The sequence below is a fragment of the Epargyreus clarus genome, unplaced genomic scaffold (assembly GCF_041222505.1).
Source record: "Epargyreus clarus isolate Ecla_fem2 unplaced genomic scaffold, WU_Ecla_fem_2.2 ptg000026l, whole genome shotgun sequence".
In the NCBI taxonomy this organism is placed as follows: Eukaryota; Metazoa; Arthropoda; class Insecta; order Lepidoptera; family Hesperiidae; genus Epargyreus; species Epargyreus clarus.
The window spans coordinates 8,054,552-8,071,374 of NW_027332233.1; the positions used below are offsets into that span (position 1 = coordinate 8,054,552).

General features: G+C 35.1%; 1 protein-coding gene across 2 annotated transcripts in view; it reads right to left on the reverse strand.

The window, feature by feature from the left end:
• The window catches only part of NGR-A13 (neuropeptide receptor A13), a 76,147-nt gene extending 68,747 nt beyond the window's left edge, over nt 1-7,400 (reverse strand). For both annotated transcript variants that reach the window (XM_073087637.1, XM_073087636.1), the window contains exon 1: nt 7,217-7,400. The gene's annotated coding sequence lies outside the window, so the exon portion shown is untranslated. The remainder of the gene's footprint in view (nt 1-7,216) is intronic.
• Between the last annotated feature and the right edge of the window lie 9,423 nt (nt 7,401-16,823).

Here is a 16,823-nt window from a genome sequence, read left to right on the forward strand (position 1 = left end):
AAGATCTACAAACGCCGCGAGCTATACGCTTTTAATTTTATTAATGAGGTACCTTAAACGCTTTCTACCCTCACAGCCCCACACTAGGATCCCCGGTGTCGTGGGTGCCATGGACACACACATAGACAAATACACAAACACCCAGACCCAGAAACAGAAATCTAAATTCATAATTTAGATATCTGCCTGGCCGGGAATCGAACGGGACCCTTTGCGCGTCAGACCGATATGGTGGCCGCTCTGCCACGCGGGTCGTCACGGGCTAAAATATCTTTGAGTTTATAGTTAGTAAGTACAAACTAATTAAGTAAGATCATCTTACAATCGAGTAAACACAATATCTATTAATAAGACGAAGAATCTATAAATAAGACGAAGTGTAAGTTAGAAATAGATTCTAATACTATCCTAGCTAGACCTACACGAAGTAATAGACCGTGTGACATTTTTCCTACGCTTGTTTTCCGAGAAATTTAATCCTAGAAGGGTCTCTGATTATAAGACGTGAATTAATTCCGACCTGGTTTAACGATTTAAAAAAACATCATGAAAAACTACACTTAATGTCTCTGTAACGGACTTAATATGAAATCTTCCAGCCCACGCTTATGTGATTTGACACAATATCCATTACGAAATTACTATTTGTTCAGATTGTATTGTATATAAATATGTTATAAGGTCTTCGTTATCTACGTACGATCAAAAAATTTATAATAGTAATGTTAAGTGCTGCCATATTGTGTTTTAATGTAGACACTAGATACCATTATACGAGGCATTCCAACTTAGTACTTAGGGCAAACAATAGTTTCGGGACCAGAATAGGGCTACAGTATCCCCTGCCTGTCGTAAGAGGCGACTAAAAGGGGGCTTCCGGGGCTGCGGGCGGTAAGAGTGGGAGCTCGAACCGCCCGGTAAGCGACCCCGGGAAGGGCGGCGGTATGTGTGGTCGCATACCGTCGTACGCACCAGACGGTGTGGCGAGCGTCAAGCTCACCTGGGCGGAGCCCGACGGGGCAACGCGCTAAGAGGACTCCGGTTGCGTTTCTTTGGAGATCCCGGAGCGCCGCTCTACGCAGCGCCAAGGACGGCCACCGGGGGGGTTTTAGTGCGGTAAAAATCCCACATAACCCTGCGTCGCTCTCATGGCGCCGGTTACCATTTGAAGGTTTCCCCCTCGTAAACAAAAAAAAAAGGACAAACAAAGCACGGGTCTCCATTCTATTTGATACTGATTACAAATATTCGTTGGGGGCAGTAGCACAGTAGAATTATGGAATCCATATCCATATTTGTACTGTTGCAGAAGGCAGTAGTACTTACCATCAGGTGGACTGCCGGTTCGTTTCTTACTTCCATAGTAAAAATAAATCGCCATCCGTAAAAAAATATCTGTAATTTAGTAATGCTTCGACTTTCAATTTTGGAGTAATTTCAAAGGTTTGGTTTGTTATCTCTTGTGTAACTGTAAACAAATCTGTTGTTGAGATGTCGTAGACGATTAATTGAATTGAGTTAAATATAACTTTTCCAAGATAAATAATTCAAAGAACTGCCTACCTATCATTTTCATAAAGAATAAGACACACAAAATACGTGTATTATTGTATTCGTAAGAAATAGGTCGTTTATTTTGTAAAAGAGCTGGAAAGAGGCTTTACGGTTTATAAAGTTTAATCTTCATTAAAACTTACTTTATCAGGATATAAATTAGCAAAATTGCTAGTACAATAACATCACATTTTTATGTATAAATATAATAAAACCAGTATCAAAATGGATGCAGTAATTTATTTTTGAGACGGACAAATAAAATGCAGTTTAAAATTAATAATTTATTAATTGGGTCCATCAATAATAAAATCACACAAAATGAAATTAAATGAAATGAAAAAAATTGAGAACGCAAATGTAGGTCTTACAATGTAAGTGGAATAACCATTTCTGAAAAAAGGTAACTAAATGACGAGAAAGAAATGAAATGAAGGAAAGAAATGTCGATGAAAGCGTCAGATTAGGCGATGAATGGCTCATAATTGTCCGTTAGAAAGGTCCTCAGGCTTCCTTTAATTTTTTTAAAAGAATTCTTTAGATGTTATATACATTTATCCCAAAAACTTAGGCACAAGATATTTTCTACTATAAATATTTATATAATGATATAATATATACCTAGATAGTTATATACAAAACACTATTAAGGTAACTTGTGAATTCAATTTACGAAAATAGTTCTCACTGTCTTAAAAATTGTGTATTAAAAATTAAAAAAAAGGAAAACTATTATTATTTAATTGATCAGGAGCTGCAGAAAAAGTTGATGAAAAAGGTTCCGGAGCTCACTAAAAGCCGAGATTGAATTACAGCGCTGATTTTCAGCCCGGACCATATCCAACACATGTTAACATTTTAAATTTAATACGTCGGAGCGGATTCAAGTGCGGATTGGTAGACTTCGTGCACGCTTGAAGTTTTTTTAGAACTCTTAGGAATATACGTTTTCTCGTGATGTTTCCTTTACCTTTTAAACGAGTGTTAAGCACGAAATCTGAAAAATCAGAGGTGACTGGGATTCGAACCTCAGGTCCTAAGAGGCCCAGTTTCTATCTTTTGCCATAGTGGCCTTGTCAATAAAACATATTATTATTATAAAAACAATAACCCTACTTAAAAAATAACTGAAAAGGAAAAAACAAAGTCATTAATACAAGAATGAAATTTGTATATTAAAATAGAAATTAAATATTATAAGTTGCTGCAAGCAGCGACAAACATAGTTTTTTTTTATTTGTGTAATCTTTGTTCTTCCTTCCTTGGCTGTCAGGTAAAAAGACATTTTCATTAAAATATATATTGCAAAAGACCTGTCTGTCGCTGTCATTATACCGGTCGGACGCACAAAGGGCTCAGATTCGATCCATGGCCAGGCAATAATTTAAATTGAATTTCTGCCTGAGTCTATATGATGTGTATGAGTCGTAAATATTTGAGACTTAAGAAAGATTAAAATTTAGTGCTAGATGGATACATTATATTATTTAATTAACTGCATTTGACATAGTATACAATATTTCATATGTTTACCTATTTTGCGCCTGTGGACATTTACAACATATAACACAAGCTGTATATGGTAGAGGCATGTGTATTCATCAAACAAGCCACAAAACCACCCATACCGTTCAGTGAACGAGAATAAAGGCCCACAAACCTTTCATTTGAATGAGCATTTGACCACTCAATTGATAAATAAATTGATTTCCATACATTTCAATCGTATCGTGCCATTTCCATTAATTATTCGAATTATGATAAAAACTGGGTTTTTACCCAACTTTTTAAAAATAAAGCCCAATTAGTCAATAATTAATAAATAATACAAATATAAAAAGACATATACCCATTTCTTAAAAATAAAACCTATATTATTGCTAAAATTTGGGATGTATGGCGTCCCAAAGAAAGAGACAATACGCTCGACAAATATTACCCTCCGCGTTTAGGTCAAAAATTTAATAGCATATTATCCAATAGCCGAAATAGCCAATTAAGTCTCTAAAGTTTTAAAAATCTACCAACACATTTAGCCGACATGATATAATAGTCTTCTTATAATTTTCATAAAAGACTCGTAAAAATAAAATCAAAAGGGTGAGCTCTTTTAGTTCTATGCACGAACAATAACCAAGGCAGTAAAAAGTAAGCACTTGGTTCCAGTTGTTACCTATCGTAAGTCATTGACCTTTTTACTCCCGACAGACGGTTTAGCCATTAATTCGTACTGACATGAATCTTTCATTGTAACTGGAACGGTAAGATGGACCATGCCTAATGGCTCTTCGTTGCGAAAAAATCCGTGCGCAGTAAAAACAAATGTAGCTTAAAAACACATGAATTAATACGTACAGTCAGCTTCAGTAGATGAAAAGATCAAAATTCCAAAAATACCTATACTATAGCTAAATATCCCTTTTTTTGTTTTCGAGGGGGAAACCTTCAAAAGGTACCCGACGACGTGGTAGCGACGCCGAGTTATGTGGGATTTTTACCACACTAACCCCCCCCCCCCCCACTCCGGTCGCCGTCCTCGGCGGTTGGTAGAGAACTCCGGGATCTCCGATGGAACACAACCGGAGTCCTCCGAGTGCGATGCCCCAATCGGACTCTTCCCTGAGGGAGCAGTTTACGCTCCTCCCACACACCTAGTATTTACAACGGTATGCGGCCACACACACCGTCGTCCTTCCCGGGGTTACTTGCTGGACGGTTCGAGCTCCCACTCTTGCCGCCCGCAACCCCAGAAGCCCCCTTTTAGTCGCCTTATACGACAGCAGGCAGGGGATACCGTAGCCCTATTCTAGTCTCGAGACTACAGGGACAGCTAAATATCCTTAGCATTATAATTAGATGAACATTATAATGCGTTAAAATTAGATGAACACTAATACGTCAAAAGTATCTGAACACCTTAGACATGTGCAAAATGGCTAACGTCACTAATACGATGTGTACTAGTGACGTGAAGTTTCAGCTACTTTTGACACTGTAGTGTTCATCTACTTTTGTAACTTTACTACGTTCGTCTAATTATAGTGCTAGTTGTTTTTAGCTACTTATTAACGCTTGGGTGTATAAGTATTTTTGAAATCTTAATCTGTTTATCGACTTTTGGTGCTGACTGTACATAATTTCCATTGTGCATACAATTCACAACAGCTACAATAAAATTCCTTTGGACTAACGAATTATCCTCAAAAATGTAGGTATTTCAAATATAACATATTTTTACCTTCATTGCACCGTAGAGTCGCTAAATAAACGAATATTTCAGAATTTTATAAACCAGAGATCCAAATTTTAATAAATACAAAGTTTCGTTTTACAAAGGACTTAGCCGATCTTTTGCAAGACATTCCACTGGAGGAAAATGTTTCATATTAACATTACAAAAATAAAATAGAAAAATGTTTATCGTACGTACATATACATTGATATAAAAATAACAAAGATGATGAAAGTTTGGTAAGAGAATATATTACATATTTTGTCGATTTTTCAATTTCTTCGTTTCTGTGGGCCACATGTCATACGTATCATTTATAATACATACACGATGTAGTATGAGCCTAATAGTTCAAACTCGGCCTCTAAAGCCCAAAACCTAATAGACACATGTCTCGCATTTTTTCAAAGTTATGTTCATAGTAGAAATCAATTGTCATTATCTTTAACGATACTGAAATTATTTCAAGGGACTATTCCTCACAGACCTACCAATCGCATCAACGTCATGGACGATGGCATAAACCTTCTGCCTTCGAAAGGAGACCCATGCCTCGCAGTGTAGTAAAGGGTTGACAAAGACTCTCGATAAAATAATGGTGTGGGCGCAGTATTTTTTACTTTTTTACTAACAATCGCCTCAATCATTCCAAATGTATGCGATACATCACGGAAGTCTTGACACGCGGGCGAAGCTGTGGGCGTCAGCTTGTATAAAATATAGGAGGTATAATAATATAACGCGTGACGGTTGAACAGGAACAATACATTAGTATTGTTTTGTTGTTACACTACTTGAGACTACTTTGTAATTTGTTGTTATTTATGCGTTGGTGGTCTTCCTTGAAAGCCTATCGAATATAGGTTACATAGATTAGAAAAGATCACTCGCTCCTATCAAGAAAATGTAGCCTTTTGACATTTGTCACTGTCAATTATTTTCGACATTATTCCGCGTAAATTACACCATGGCAGCCATTAAACGGCTGACAGAATTGTCAGCTGTTTAAGTCATTTAATGGCTTCCTTCAATTACAAGGCGGTGAGATATCTATACTTATCTATGATAGGTTAGAGTATAATGTTTGAGTGACTAGGGTATAACTATGATTATCATGTATGTATTTGTGTATATAATAGCGATAGTATAGATATGCTAACCCTAAGAGAGCTAAGTAGGGGATAGTAATAATTTAAAGATCTATTTTAAAGTCAAACTCTATTAAGATTTGTACTTGGCTTTCCGGTTAGGAGTAACAAATAGGTGTTTCAACGTTTTTGGAAAATCAACCACTAAAGCGGTAAAATAGGGGTAGGATTTTTATAACTATACCACATTCGGATTCTTTATGTCCCTTCTTTAAGAGAAATGCTATAAAAATGTATTTTTTGATATGAAATAGAAAGGATTTTATAATTTTACTTCGATTATTTGTTAGATAGTAGAAATGTTCACCATAATAAACATTGAAACTCACGTAAGACTTTTAATATAGTAATCCTAATTTTTATGTTACACTTTTCTATTTTTCCTTATGTGTCGTATCCCACTATTCTAAGTGATGCTAATAATTTGTCAAATTGTTAGCATTAGTGTGCACGTTTAATGTGTTAGCTTTTGTTAAATTGCATTACGAAGTAGACCAATACTTATAAACAAGGTAAATAATTTAAAGGTAAGAACCCTTTGTGGTTCCGGAGGCACCACCGCCACACCCACATCTGCATAATAACAGTTTGAAGGGTGGGGTAAGGGAGACGTACTTTTTCGAGGCAAACCTATTTAGTCCTCAGGAGTACATATTCGAAGCCGACCTCAGGTGCTAATCTTATCGGTGGCTAATTACAGATCTTACGTCCATGAGTAGCCACTTACCCAGGTTACTTCCATATTATCAAAACAAAATATTTAAAGAGATTTTAACGAGTTTTCATCCACTATAATCATAAATTTCCCCAAAAAATGATATTATTATAGGTACATTAATTAACGAGAAGGAAAAGATAATAAAGATGCTGAACTGCGCCTGACATAAAAACTAATTGAAATTAAATAGATTGTTATTGATTACATATTTCATTATAAACTGCCATGTACAAAAATGTACAGACATAATGTGTTTCTCAATCATCAATCAATCAAGCAATCATAAAGCTATTGCTAAAAGTGATTCCAGATTCTATAAACAAAGTTATTAAATTCCATTACTTAACTTCTTATTAAGATTTAGAAAATATTGATTGCAATTAAAGCGAATTAAAAATATAGCGAGTGATTATCTTTCACTTGCTACGTAAAAGAAAAAATAATATTTAATAAATCTTCTAGCTTTTTCCGTTAAGTTATTAATGCCCAAAATATTCAACGTCATAATTATCAACTTTATGTTAAACTTTTTCGTAACACCAAAATAAACTTAAACCAACTTACCGGCTCGATAAAATGAATCCACAAGACTCGATTTAACTATACAACAGTTCGCTGCGTGGCTTAGTGATTATTTCATACAAAACAAAAAACTATGGAGCGCATCACTTTGTAAATATTGGCAGTCGCGTTAACAAGTGACGGAAACGTGCGTTGCCGGCGACCGAGCCCGCACTACTGCGGCTGCTATCTCCTGAGCTCGACCATCAGCGGCTAGCGAAAGCGTATCATCGTTATTGTTATTGGTTCTGATAGCTCAGATCTCGACGACATCATTAACTCATTAAGCCCTATTTCTGGGTGCGTCTCCTTTCAAAGTAAAAGTTTAGGTCTTCGTACACCTTTACGTACGCTCCGTACACCTTTGATTTTTTTTTTAAAGAACTCTCAGGCGTGGAGACTTCCTTACGATGTTTTCCCCGTTTATTGGATAATTTAATGTACGAGGAAGGAAAACATCGTATGGTGATTTCTTGCACATAACTTTAAAAATCGTAGCCTGAGATTATAACACGGACCCGCTGATCGAGAGGCTGAGTTTTACCACTAAGCTTCTACCTCAGATCTCATATGAATATTTATAAAATTGCCTTTGCGTAATTTCATAGGGTACATCGTCACATTAGGTATGTTAAAGATATGAGAATTCAGATTTTTATTATGAACATTTTCTAAATTGACTTCGTTCAATGTAATAAGGATGTGTGATGGTATCAGACACGGATCTTCTTTTATTTAAAAACGACGTTTTCTACGTGTTTAAGCGTCTTTTATATGTATTAAGAGTAGTAAACAAATGTGCAGCTCACCTAATGTAACGTTTCACATCAGGTGAGCTGCATGGTTATGACCGATGTCAATCACTTGATAAACTAATTTCATATCTAATAAGGGTTCGAACCTTAGATCTTAGATCAATAGCAGATGCCTTTAATTCTCGAAATCGCTTGTCAATAACTATCAATGGTAACCAATATTTTGCACCGAAAGTTTGAAATATGATAAGGTTTCTCTGTAAATTGGAAGTGTAGTATAAAATAAATAATATTCAATTAAAATTAATAACACAATGCTAACAATCCAGTATTATGTTACTTTTGAATAAACTGTCAATTTGTTTACTCAAATCCTTTTATTTGTAAACAAAGGATATGGGGAATAAATGTATTATTCAATGTATCAGTTTAATATTTCGCATCTCTACCGAACGTCACTTGCAGCTGCTACTGCAAATTCAATTCTATATTTTGACAGCGCTTTCATATACCCGTATGCAATTTTAAATCTTATTAAATAAAAATATACTTAAATAAGTTCACGTTAAACTTTCTGCATCGAATTACGTATTCAACACACGGATCTACGTACAGCGGACCTAATGCAAACAAGATGATATATAGTCTACCCTAAACCCTCAAAGTTAGTTTAAAACTACGAAATATTACACTATTTGTCGTGCTAAGATAAATTGTACAAGTGTACGTTCAGTATTATTTATTAAACATGAGCTGACCCGGATATATTTCGGTTCTAAAATATAAAATAATAATTAGCTAAAGATAAATAAACACGTGCACTTGCGCACGCAAGCATGCAAGGTCGCACGCACGCATACATACAAGCACATACATGATACCGTAGTAGCCTAGTCCACCAAGATATTTATGTGTATGGGAAAATCCATCCATTTGAAGGTGGTAGAACCCTTTGTGGTTCGACTCCGGCGGCACCACCGCCACACCTATTTCTAACTAATAACAGCAGTGTTAGGCGCTGCTGTGTTCCGTTTTGAAGGATGTAGTAAGGGAGACAGACTTTTCGAGGCGTTCCAGCTTAGTCCTCAGGGGTAGCGGCGCATCTGTGGCCAACCTCAGGTAGGAATATCTAATCCTATATGGGGTTGATTACAGATGTCCATGGGCAGCAGTAGCCAATTACCATCAGGTTGACTGCATGCTCGTCTGCTACTCCTATGTTATAAAAAAATAAAGATGCGCTGGATCCGCATGTGAACGCATACGGAAGCGTATGGCATTCACCTATGCAAGTGGCATGCGTGCGGGTGACGTGCATGCAGGCACGCGTGCGGGTAAACCCACGCGTCAGTAAAAAAAGTTGCCTGTCAGTAAAGTTTTGAGGATGATGTTGATGACGACGTATACCTAATTTATTTCTCCGACTGTGTTTGCCCCGTTGTAGCATAATTGCAGCTTTATCAAACCCTTTTCATGAAAATTAACATACCTGTGCTAATTTGTAAGGTTCAACGGTTTGTAATGTTAAAATCCGGGGAGATTAGTTTCCGACCGAGCAGTGGGTAACTTCTAACCTCTGGTATAATGTGTATATGTATATATATGAGTATACGTTACTGCGAATACAAATCTCCGCACTCATTTAAATATATAAATACAAAATTTTGAGCTGTTGTTTCGTGGTTATTTCGTCGCTTCTCCATAAAGGAAATACTTTGGGAAATAGTGAAGGTTATTATCGTTCAAAAAGAATATGTCTCGCGGTTTGAATGCCAATTTTATCACTACGTCTAGCGCATGGATGAAATTCACATGAAACCCCATTGCTAAGTACAGATTTCCCTACAATTTCAAAAGGCCTGGAGCACAAAACAATACGAATAGTTGGAATGACGTTAGCGTTCAACACGTGTCGAATAGTTTAAAACATTCTTAAAGTCATAAGCTATGTTTTATTGACGAATCTATTTCAGATTAATTCTTTTCGTAAGGATTTCAAAGTTATTAAATTACTACTGTTATTACTATCATTATACTGCCACTGTAAAAAAGCAGTCAGAGGGAAACGCCCTTTCAGAATATGAAGGGTTTACGTCATAGTCCAACGCGCTGGCTAATTAGTGATTGGTGGATCTTTGTCCCTAAGGTAAATATTTTTTTGTTGTTTAAAGAATATTCAGGCGTATACGTTTCCTCACGATGTTTTTCAATTCAACAATTAAGCAAGAGACAATTCATTTATAATAAATATCTAAACAAGCAAGCTCCTTCAAGGAGCATTCCTGGGATTGGAACTACCATTGAGAGGTGAGATTTAAAACCACTGCTTTAATATATCGCTGCTTGGGTACTATGCTTGTTTTTTGCATGTCTAACAAACTAGGTAAACAAGTATGAAATAAAAAGAACTCGGACCAACACATGGACGTGCCATTGTACGCATGGAAGCGCGCATGTTTAATCCACTAGCGGTCACTCCAATAACAACAACTCATAACTGCGACGCTGCACAGCTTTGCAGATTAGTTTGGTCTAAACAATCCGCGTATGTACGCTGCCATCCCAGCACCTATCTACCCTATAAAGCAATATAATACCACTGTATTTTCATTTGAAAAGTGTGGTATAGGGCATGTACGCCAAGAAGAAACTTTATAGAAATCGCATACCTATATAAACGATTTCCAGCAGGAGATTTATTTTATTGTCTTTGTTTCTTAAAGACTTAATAAAGTTTTGTTCATCTGTGGCCGACCTCAGGTAAGAATCTGATCATATCTAGGGTAGTTGTGGCAGTAGCCACATACCATCAGATGGACTGTATGCTCGTCTACTACTCCTAATTGAAATCCACATCTACGAAGTCGCAGGATAAAAATAATTCCCTTATATTTTTAGGTACAAAATATATACTACGATAAATAAAAAGAATTTGTTAAATATTAAAAGCCTTATCTATCCTTGTTACTTTTGCAAGATTAAAACTAACTTCCACAAAACTTTTTTTATAAAGGAATATAAAAAGTAAGCCTTTAATTTATTAAAAGTATACCTTTCTCGGCTGAGAAAATTCCAGTAAGTAGGTATTCATCCCTTGTTGATGTATTCACCTACCCTCACGTAAGATCGAGGTCATTGAACTATATATGTTGAAATGTGTGGTGTCTTACGCTCCTCTTTATTCACATTATTGTTGAATCAAGAATAAATTTACATGATAACTACCATTTACTTAAGCGACTTTCGTACGTAGAAACAAGTTTAGATAAAATTATAGAGTTTCAACATCAGCCTATTAATATTCCAGTGCCGGAGACGGGTCTTTTCTTAGAGTAGAAAGGTTATAGGTTCATAAAGGTAGCGAAGTATCCATCATACTTCATGTATTTTATAAAATAAATGTATGGTAATAATAATGAAAACATGACTGTCCCTCTGCTGATCATAGGTCTCCTCTCAAAATAAGATAGATTATCTATAGTCTACAACACTAGCCAAGTGCGAATTGATAGCCTTAATTTATTTATTTATTTTTCATTTATAACAAAATCCACATCACTTAATATCATGCAAATACATTTCTTAGACAATACTTCTTACAGCTAATTACGAATTTACAATTTTTAAATACATACATCTTTCAAACTGTTTTTCTAAATCTCCTAAGCCTGTATGTAAATTTCCTGACAATATTTTTCTTCAAAGTGTGTAACAATTAATTTCTTATACGCATCATTCATCATATCGGACATCCGTGCCTAGAATTTGAATACTCGGCCTACTACTACTGGGAATACTAAAGGCTAACGTTTATACAATTAGAATCAATACTTAGGACATATCTAATAGGTAATAAAGAACTACAGACACTATAACTATCAATAATAGAACTTTACGGTAAATCTCCTCGTGTATTTAAAGAAACATCTGTTCCCAAGTATAATGGAGTTATTAATGTAATTTTCTAGACCTGAAGCGCCAGATTGCCAAGACATTCACATATCTCTGAAGTTCCGTTTTAATTAATATTGTCTAGTATTGTACTGTGGAAACACAATCACAATTTCCCTTTATTATTCCATTATGGCGGCAATGCTCGGACAGCTGTGGCTCAAGGATAAGGCAAGGAACGCATATAAAGCGTACTAACTTTGTGTAAAGTGTAGAAACTTTGGGTTATAAATTCAACTACCATTAACCTAATTTTAGGGGGTTTACACATTTTCACCTCAAAATTGTATTTTCACTCTACGTACCTAGTAGCGTGAAAATACAAATCTGAGGTAAGAAGCTTCGTGACTGATTAAAAATATTTAATATATTAAAAAATTAAATTAAAAATATTTTTATAAAAAATAGTGTTCAACTTATGTTTTATAAAGTGTGACTTCGTAATCATCTTATCATCATCATTACATGTAACTTGTATGTTACTAACAAGGGGTTGACAAGTTACAATATTAGTTTATATGGTATTTATTTATATAACCTGTTAACGTATGACTCTACGAAATATTAAATGGACTAGAATATTATAGGTAACTTTAAAACGTAAAAAAACAATTGTCTATATATTACGGTTTAAGAGCTAGATGGCCTGTGATAGATAGCCAGACAGCAGAGGCTTACTAAGAGGGTTCCGTTTTTACCCTTTGGGTACGGAACTCTAAAAATGTTGTACAGTGAAAATCAGCTACAAGAATCAACAGGGTAAAAATTCAACAAAAATTTTAGCAAAAATTTTGGTAACATTAATTTAAAAGTGCAGTGCAAGGTGTAATTTATGCCTTCACCGCGTTGGCTCATAAATTTTCACTACACAAACACACGAATATTTAGTTCCCGTTTTAAAATTTACTAACATTTGTTTAATCTACCGCACCAATTGCTGAAAGATGAGGTTACATCATCAACCCACTGCTGTCCCACTGCTGGGCACGGGTCGCCTTTCAGAGTGAGAAGGATTTGGCTATAGTCCACCGCGCTAGCCAAGACTGAAAATGTAGACTTGTTTTAGACTTCTCAGGTATGCAGGTTTTCACACGATGTTTTTCTTCACCGCTAATTCAAGTGATCATTAATTTCGATTACGCACGTAACTTTTTTTGAAAGACGAGGTCCTCTACAGTTCGGTTTACATGATCAGTTCTGCTTCGAATATGCAATATGTAGAATGATCCTTCCTGAGATATTTTCGAAGCGATTTGACATGGGTCTCGTCAAGATAAGTGTAAAAAGATCTCTCTTTCAAACCCGACAATGCATTGGCGATTCCACAGTCAAATGTCTATGATGACGGTAAGTGCTTTCCATCAGGTAGCCTATTTACCTCATCACTAGGTTTACGTAAACATAGTGTTTCCTTTAGTATATAGGCTATGAGTGCTATGGGCAGTATACGGTTACATGACAGATTTTTAGGAAAGTAATCCATACAATATGTAATTAAATGGTTCAAGATTTTTAATATTTATAAATGTGGCAGAACCCCGTGGTTTGACTTCAAAGACACTACCTTACATTTATTTCTACATAACAAAACCATGTATTTTCTTATAAAATACATATAAATGTTTGTGCACTCTCGCTCCTGTTGCGCACTTGGACTAATCTTGCTATCGCGTGTGTTTTGTGTAGTACAAAGAGAATACTTCTCAGAAAGGCTGTGTCGTGTAACAACGCTATGTGCATCACACTTGACCTCTAGATCGGCTTGGAAGGAAAGGTTGGTGATTTTATTTACTAATCTACTCTGACGAGATTGTATCATATCTCTTACAATTTCATTACTAAATATTAAGATCCCGTATATCGTTAGGCATATGAAGCCAGGCATACATTATTATTACAAGATAATATTAAAAAAATAAGCTATTAAGTATATAAGCACTGAAATGTCTACAATTTTTCTATAATAATCAAGGAATTTCATTAAAAAAGATAAAGATCTTAGTTATTACAGACAATATTTTGCCCGCAACTCCGCTCGAGCGTTTTATATTCGACGATAAAAGAAAATCTTAAGCAATAATAGCGTAGTGGTTTGAATCTCGGTCGTTGAAATCCATTTTTTTTTGTTTTGAATTGGAAATTAATTGTCCATAATATGTACCATTAATATGGCCAATCATATGGCCTAAACTCCTCTCACTTTGAGGACACTGAGGACTTTGAGGACACTGTCCATTGCCGGGCACAGGTATCCTAACTGTGCGGCAATGGACAGTAATAAAAGTAATAAATTTAATTATTATTTTAAATGATAAAAAAATATTGAAGCCTAAAATGCCATTGGGTTTTAGATAAATAAATTCGTTCAACAGTAAAACTTAATAAATGAATCTATTTAATTAAAAGGTTTAAATTTTCTACAAGGCAATAAAGACATTGACGAATTATAATAAAAATAGAAACACCCTAAATGATAAATAGTTAATAAGAAGATTCAAAATTCCTTGATAATATTAAGAATACCCCGACTTTCATAAACTACTATCCGCCTTTTATAACCAAAATGAAATTAACTTTCCGTTATATTTAGACCAAGTATGTTAATTTGTTCCTCATGAAAAATACGTACCTAACATCTATTTAACATGAATAGAAACAAAACAGTTAAGTAACTTTCCTATTTCTGCCTCTTAACAGCAGACATACTTTTCCGAGGCATTCCAGCTTAGTCGTCAGGGGTAGCGGCGCATCGGTGGCCGACCTCAGGTAGGAATATCTAATCCTATCTGGGGTGGATTACAGATGTCCATGGGCGGCAGTAGCCACTTACTATCAGGTGGACTGCACGCTCGTCTGCTACTCCTATATTATAAAAAATATTTTTTTTATCTCATATTAGACACGCTGTTTACATCGTTATCCAACTAAATATATTGAGCGCCGACTTCACAAATATGTACTAAACCAACATTTATTTCAATTATTTTTTACTTTGTAGTGACATAGAAGTCGGTTGTATTTTTTGTTAAAAAATTTTTTCACCCTTTTTAGTGATGAAATACTAACATTTATATTAATACAATATAAAATTGTAAAAACGTGATCATGAATGAAGGTTAGATCTGAATTTGCATTGATTGGAACCGCCCGCTCGCAGGGCGCTGCCGCGCCCTGCTCGCTTAGTTTTATATTATCTAATATGTTCCAACCTAACCTAACTAAATAGTCAATGATGAATTGGCTTTGCAATTCCATTAGAACCTACACCAAATATCTTCAAACACAACTCAATTATTCCCATCGGTTGAGGATTTACATATTTTGTCTTCGAGCCACATTATCAGACCCTTAAATAGTCAATTATGAACTGGCTTTGCAATTTCATTAGATCCTACACCAAATATCTTCAAAAACAACTCAATTATTCCCATCGGTTGAGGAGTTACCTATTTTGTCTCCGAGCCACATTATCAGACCCTTAAATAGTCAATGATGAACTGGCTTTGTAATTTCATTAGAACCTACACCAAATATCTTAAAACACAACTCAATTATTCCCATCGGTTGAGGAGTTACATATTTTGTCTCCAGAACCCACTCTGATCCTCATCATATTTAAATGGGACCAACTTGTAGCAATTGTCCACACACGAAATTAAAGGCATTAAAATAGGTTCATAAACGGCGAAGTTATGGCTGTTATATTTACATGGGTGGAGGAGTTCCCCTCATTTTCTCCAGAACCCATCGATGGATCCTAACCATATTTAAATGGGACCAATTTCCAGCTCGTCCCTACATAATAAAAAAAGAATTATTAAAATCGGTCCACTAACGGCGGCGTAATTCGTGTACATACATAAAAAAAAAAGATTCCGGCCGAATTGATAACCACCTCCTTTTTGAAGTCGGTTAAAAAATACTTTTCAACACATTTTAATCTTCTTTTTTACCTGAAAGTGGACTGTAATGTGTTTCTAACGTATACTTATAAGTAGTACGTCTCATTCTTTAGTACGTTAAATATCGTTAAATTTGTCAAAAGACAGTAACCATATATTCTTTATTTTGATGCAGTCATTTTATTATATTCATTCTCTAGTTTATTGAGTTGCTATGAAAGAATTAATTATCAATAAAACTAGACAATGTATATGAATATTATTACATATAGCCCAATTTCTACATTTGGGCGAACTCCTTTAAAATTATCCAGACGTTGTTTATATAAATAACTGTAGTTTCTACAGCAGATACCGTCCTCAACTTCTGTCTCCTATCTCCATAATAGGTTTTAAGTAGTTTTTGGGAAGGAGCTAAATGGATTAATCCCAAGTAAAAGGCTTTTAACTTAAAACTTGTAAATAACTTCATCTTGATAATAAAAGTATAAGTTATAGTTTTATATGGACTTATCATATATCAGTTTTTGAAAAAGATTAAACACAATATACAACTGACTTGTATGTCAAAGTAAAAAATAATTTAAATAAAAGTTGGTTTAGAAAATATTTCTGAAATCGATGCAAAGAAGTCGTCGCAAAGATATTTTTAGACACATATTTCTGGACACTGTATTTCTAACTTTTCTCATTTTCTACATCTCTACCAATTCACTCGTAGGATGTCTAGTAGATTACAATTTATCAATAATACTGTCATAAGTACAAGTCAAACTTTATCTGTATATTATTTGTTATAGACGGCATAAAGAAAAATATTATCAGAACACTAATGTATTTGTCAGCTTTTGTGTACTCGTATAGTGCGTAGGAGTGCTGTATTCTGTTTTAAGTCTTCAACATCATCAACCCATTACTGTCCCACTGCTGGGACTGTTTTGAATGGTGTAGTAAATTTATAAAGAAAATTCACTTTTTCAAACTTAGTCTCCAGGATAATTT